A 6,681-nucleotide genomic window follows, 5' to 3' on the forward strand; every position below is an offset into this window, starting at 1 on the left:
ATGATACTTTAATCGTTTGATATATAATTCCACAATTCACTTAACTGCACTTTCGGTTACTTCAGTAAGTTTGAGAGATGAGTTTAAAATATTCTATGTGGGATCGACCCCCACCTAGTTGGTGTTACTATCATTTACAATGACTAAATTGTATTTTCTTTAAGGGTATAATTTTAAGAGACATCAGTATGCCTAATCTTGGATAGTCAGGGTAAGTTGGGTGTTTGCCCTTGGATTAGACTTGTTGTCTCTCATTGGATGTGAAATCATTGAATTATGTCTTGAGGATTATGATAGATTTAGAGTGCAAATGGTTACTTATCTATAGGGATTGGTATGGATATTTTAGATCGGTTAATTAAGCCATGGTATTGATATTCAGCTGGAAGTTGCAGAGCTTTGGTTTGGCATTCGTTTCCAAATTCGTATCAGTTGGGGTTTCATCTATAGGCTGGCTGATAAGTAGTAAATTTACCACTCATTTACGTCTAAATTCATGCACATTACTATGATTTAAAGGTATGAATCAGACAACTTTGTCATTTGAATGTACTAATTCTCATATTTTAAAAGTATACAGGTGATGAGAAGGAAAAAAGTGGAGTGAGATAAAAAGGGATAAAAAAGGAAAGAGAAGTACAAAAGTTGGAAAAATAGGAGAAGGATCTAACCTCAGTTACCACTATCACGGTCTGAGGGTAACGATCATGGCCAGTCAAAATCAGTCAGCATCAGTGATCGCAATGGACTCATCACAATTGTGGGAGTCGCGATCGCAATCGATAGAGGGCGATCGCGATAGCACGGGTTTATACCAAGGGGCAGTTTTGTAATTTCATAGATCCGACCCTAAATACCATATAGAGAAAAAACCTTTTTATTTTTTGGTATCTTCCCAACTAGAATTAAACCTTGAATAATTTGAAACCCTACCAAATTGGGAAACTTATTGTGGCTAATTTCTCAAGTAGTTTTGGTTGTAATTGAAGTTTGATATTGAAGAATACTCATGTAGAAATCTTCAATAGAAGCATTGAATGATCATTTTTGTATAATTCTTTTCCCTAACTTCATGAGTAGCTAAACATTTATATTGGGATTATGTTGAAATAGGGTGCAAATATGTGTGGGTTGTGATTTATTAGTGTATAATCTTGGTTTATGATGATGAGTTTCACTAATGCTTGTTTGATTGTGTTGGAATTTGTGGGTGAAAACCCCAAATTCTCAAAAACTCACATCATCCCTGAAAAAGAGATGTGAGTATACTTTTGGATCCTATATCATCCTTGAAAGAGGGATATGGGTGACAAAGCATTAGTAAACAATAGTTAGATGTAGCTTAATCCATTTTCATTATCTTAGAAATAAGGGTTGATTGAGAATTATCTAGGTCTTGGGCATCTTCCTAGAAATAGGGATGCTCAATTGAGGTATAGGGTGGATTCTCTTGCCACATCCATGAGGTATCCTAAATGGTCCATGTATGATAATCTTGAGGATTGGTTGACAAACTAGAATCAAGAACCCCTAACCTAGCCTAACCATGTAATCATTAACTAGAATTTGCATTTGATAATAATGAACCGATGCATTATTTTCCCCTATGAAGAAATGATCCCAAGACTTGTCTCATATTGAAATCTGATTAACACTTGTTGCCTTTAATTGGTAGTTTTAGCATATTTTTGTAAAGCAACCCTTCAAAACCATACCCCCCTAAATTTTACTTTATGTATTTCAGTTCATTTACACTAATGGTTTACACTTAGACCCTTTCAATACCCATAGAAATTGAAGACTTGATGCTCTCCTCAAGAATTTGACCCCAAACTCACGTTGGGTTATTATATTTGACAATGATTTCCTTTTCCATAAATTCACGGAGTAAGTTGAGCATGATTAAAATGGCACCATTGTTAGGAAGTGAAGCTTAGTTTTTGCTTATGCGGTGTTGATAGTAGCTTTGGATTTACCTGTAGTGGTTGTTATTTATTTTTTTAATTTCTTTTTAGGTGATTTAAATAGTGTCTACGACACAATGAGTGACCATGCAAGTAATGCCGGGACCCTTGATAATGAAGAACAACTCCATGATGTTGGATGTGCGAGTGATATCCATATCCAACCTAATCAGGGGAATGAGGTATTCCACATCACGAGTATTATGTTGCACATGCTTCAAATAAAAGGTTTGTTTGTGGGGCAAGCTCATGAAGACCCCAATTTGCATTTGAAGAATTTTCTGAAAGTGTGTGACCCCTTCTACATTGCTCACATCTCACAAGAATCCATCCGGTTATGCCTCTTTACATCTTCTCTAATGGGTGAGGCGGTATTGTGTCTATGATCTCTTTCCACCGAGTCAATCACATCATGGTACAAACTTACCATTGCTTTCTTAGATTGATACTTCCCACCATCAAAGATGATGTAATTGCGTGATGAAATCATACACTTTCATCAATTGAATGGAGAGCCTATATATGAGGCGTGGGAGAGATTTAATAGAAATCTTATGCAATGTTCTAACCACGAGGTCCTGGAGAAGATGCTTCTCCAAATCTTCTATCGGGCTTTGGGTCAACTAAACAAAATAGTGGTGGATAATGCGGCTGGGGGTTCACTTGTTAAGTTATCTTATAATGTTTGTACAAACTTGCTTGAGTAAGTCACTAAGCAAAATCGAGGGTGGCATACCCAAGACACTGAGGTAGCTAAAGGGTCCCCTACCACCTCCTATGCTAATAAAGAGCAAAGGAAGAGAGATGAAGAGAAGGAGGAAAACATGGCAAAATTAATGACGCAATTAGAGCTCCTAATGAAGCATGTGATAGATGCACCAACAAAAATGGTAAATGCCGTGGAATACGAGGGATATGTTGAAGAAGATGCCAAGAAGTTTTATGAATAAATTAGGTATTTGGCTAACTATCCTGTGGGTTCCTACCCATCCTATCAAAGGCAAGGTGGGAACAAAAGTTGTACCGATCGTGAAAGAGAACGAGATTGACGTGATAGGGAGAGAGATTATGATTGGAGAGATAATGAAAGGGAGTATGATTGATATGTACCTGCCTTTGATTGAGTAAAAGGAAAAGAGTCTAATTCCGTTGATCCAGAAAAATTCAAGATCGAGGATGTGTTAGCAAGGATCTTGATGAGAGTGGAGGGAACAGACAAGTTGGTCTGAGAATTGAAAGTAGGCTTTTCACAAATCACCCAAACAATTGTATCACACTCTTCCTCAATCAAATAATTGGAGACTCAAATTTGCCAAAATCCATTCAACTTAAAGCTAGACAAAAGAAGGTAATTCCTAGTGATACTATTGTGAATCTGAAAAATGTTGCTCAAGTATTGCCAATTGTCAATAGGAGTGGCAAAACCCTTGGTGATCATGGGGTGGAAGTTGAAAAAGAGGCCAATGTTGAACAAAAAAATATGAAGAATAAACATGTGGTTGATTCAAATGAGGAGGCTCAAAGTCACAAGAAGGGGATGAAAAATAACCAATGATAATGGAAGAAATAATTCATGAAGAGGGAGATCCAAAGGTAGTTGAGAATGATGAATTGTAAAGTGATCCGTATCCTACCATGAAGGTTCCTCCCCCATTCCTTCAAAGGCTTAAAAATAAGGAGGACAAAGCCAAATTCAAGACGTTCCTTTCTAATGTTAGCAATCTATCAATTAATATCTCGTTGATAGAGTCCATTCATGAGATTCAAAGAAGCATCTTGTTAATGGTGCAACCAAATAAGTTACCCATGGGTGTAGAGAATGTATCCCACGAAGTCATCTTCTCAAAATCACCTCTCGCCCTATCCCATTCCTCGTACCATTGGCACGCCATATCCTTAAGCTGGTAAGTAGAGAAATTCATCCCTTCCACATTCATGGCCTGCATTACTCTAAAGATTTTCTCCATTTCATCCAAGAAATCCGGAGGATCCTCCTCCACCTTCACACTAGTAAAAGTAGGAGGATTCATCTTTATAAATTGGACAACCCTTGTGGCCTCACCAGATGAAACACCTAATATGACTAAACTACACCTCTCTTATGAGAGAGTAAGCGGTTGTTGTCAAATATATAACCCAACTAGGTTGGGGTCGAATCCCACAGGGAATATGGTGCTAATTAAGTTGTATGCAGATTAGTTGACTTTTAATCGTTCTTTTATGTAAAATAAATAGGGGGGATTTTATTCAGTTCACAAATTAATGGTTTCAGTTTAACAAGATGAAATAAGTGTAGTAGTATTCAAATTCAGAGAAAGACCAAGCTAGGGTCATGTCCACCTTGTAGTTTTCAATACTTTCTAACTATGGGCTTTACGAATTCATACATGCATCATCCTTATAGAGAAACGTATTGTATTTAATAACATAATCCTAGTGTTTCTCAACCATCAAGGACTAATTCACTTTAGTTCTCTCGAATCAAAAGAGTTTATCAAAACCAATAAGAAATCTCCAAGTAGTTAATCCTTCTAAGGCATTAACATATGAAATAGGGGTTGGTCATCCTATTTTCTGGTCACTACTCTCCTTTCCAAAAAACAACCTTTCTTTCAAAAAAGTTTCATTTTAAGAAAGATCCTCTATGTTTGAACCCACGAGAATTCAAGATAAACGAAGAGAGTATGATGTAAACAAATCAATGCATAATGAATTCAAAACCCAATGTAATAGATTATATGCTACAATGCTTCCATAACCCTAACTAATAAACTTAGTTACTTATGAATAGAATGAAAATAACAATAGAAATATTCGTCATACCAAAAACTAGAAGACAATCTTGGTGTGCGAATACTGAGAGCAAGAGCAAAAAAACATTTTTTTCTCTCTCTCAAGCTAAGCCACCCTTTTCTGCTCTCTCAAAAAAAAAATACAAAATAATTGAATAATCTAAAAATTCAGCCATAAGGCTTTTAATAACATCCTTCTCTAATAAATTGCTATTGAGTCCTCAGCTATTTAAACATGTTGAGTTTTCCTGGGAAAAAGTTCCCATATATCACATTCAGTCCAAAAGCTGCTTTCCTTTTATGTGAAGTTTCCTCTGCTATCCACAGGTCCCCAAAGTGCCGTGATCTTCCTCATTAGTACCAATCTTACTCTCTCTTGTGTCATATGCCATCCACATTCCGTAGTCCCATAATATCTTCATATACCTCATTAATACCTGAAATCATGCTAATCACAACGGTTAGCTCAATTACATAGAAGTAGAGTAAAAACATAAGAAACTAGGCACTTTATTCTCTAAACATAGCTAAAATATGGATAAATTATGGTGCTTAGGTGTCTATATACACCCAAGATCACCACCCCAAACTTAAAGCTTTGTTTGTCCTAGAACAACATATCCATTTATACTTACTACACAAGCCTTAGCACCCACAAAGGAAGTCAAGATGCTCAAATAGGCTCACACAACAATTATGAACAAGAAGTAGATTCAGGAATCATTACTAGAGACAACCTACCCTCAAGAATAGACTCATTAAGTTGGAAATTTCATGTATATCAGTTAAGCATAGAAATTATATAAATTACCCAACCTTCATCAACCATGTGCCCTCACAACAAGAAAGTTGCCCATAATCGCTCACGCAATTTCTAACAAAATGGGTACAAGAATCAAGTTGCGCTCACTCTCACAAAGAATTCTCAAATTACAACTGATGACCATATACTTGCCCTTAGTGTAATACTCCACTAATATCAGAATGCTAAGATTAGGATCATATAGGTCTTTTACGGGTTCTAATGCAGGCTAAAGGATGGGTAGGAACTATTTTGGCCAGAAATAGTTACTATCTTCCCTAAGCGCTTTAATACACTACATTATGCAATCAAGACCAATCTCTGACTACCAACTTCCACTTCTGCTATCTTCACAGATTTGCTTTTCACCCTAACTCATTAAGCTCAATTAATAACAATATAGTGGGAGTATGCAACCCTTTCATATATATATATATATATATGTATATTTATTTATTTATTTATTTTCCACCCTTTTCACGTTACGTACCCCTATAATAGCCACCCTCAACTTATGCAATTTGCCTTAGTTGAGGTGCACAATATCCAAGAAGGACCAGGGCTAAAACAGGTTCATTGTAACATGTCCGGGATAAAATTTTAAAATTTTTCAACAATTTTAGCTACTCCCAACCACATCAATTGCTCACGCCAATAACTAGACTTTGGGGCATCAATTTTACCTTTTTTCTCTTATTGTCAAACTCCTAACTCACATTGATTTTACATTAAAGCGCTTAGGAGCTTTTGGATCAAATTATAGTCTATTAAAGAAAGGAATAGGCTACATATGAGGCTAACAAAAGAACAAGATAAAGGCTCAATGGGGTTAGCTAAGATAATGTACAAAGGTAGGTCAAAAGAAGGTATGAACAATGGCTATCAAAGAAATACCTAAATCATCTTCTAAACTCACAATCTTTATTTCGCTTTGCACACACACCAGACAAGTTCTAGCATTAGTTGCAATAAAGAATATACAACAGTCTTACACACTCATGGCATATGGTCAACTCAATTAGGAGCATTATAGATTCTCGACCCAATAATTACATGAATTCAAATAAAACCAACAAACACAACAAGAGTCACAACTAGAGCCTAGGTGTTTCAAACGTAATGA

At 36.1% G+C, this 6,681-nt stretch overlaps 1 non-coding gene across 1 annotated transcript; it reads right to left on the reverse strand.

Moving 5' to 3' along the window:
• Window positions 1–2,435: 2,435 nt before the first annotated feature.
• On the reverse strand, window positions 2,436–2,541 carry LOC124889938. Its single transcript, XR_007048850.1, has one exon. It is a non-coding gene; the product is annotated as a small nucleolar RNA R71 (small nucleolar RNA).
• Between the last annotated feature and the right edge of the window lie 4,140 nt (window positions 2,542–6,681).

This window comes from Capsicum annuum, chromosome 12, assembly GCF_002878395.1.
Source record: "Capsicum annuum cultivar UCD-10X-F1 chromosome 12, UCD10Xv1.1, whole genome shotgun sequence".
NCBI lineage: Eukaryota > Viridiplantae > Streptophyta > Magnoliopsida > Solanales > Solanaceae > Capsicum > Capsicum annuum.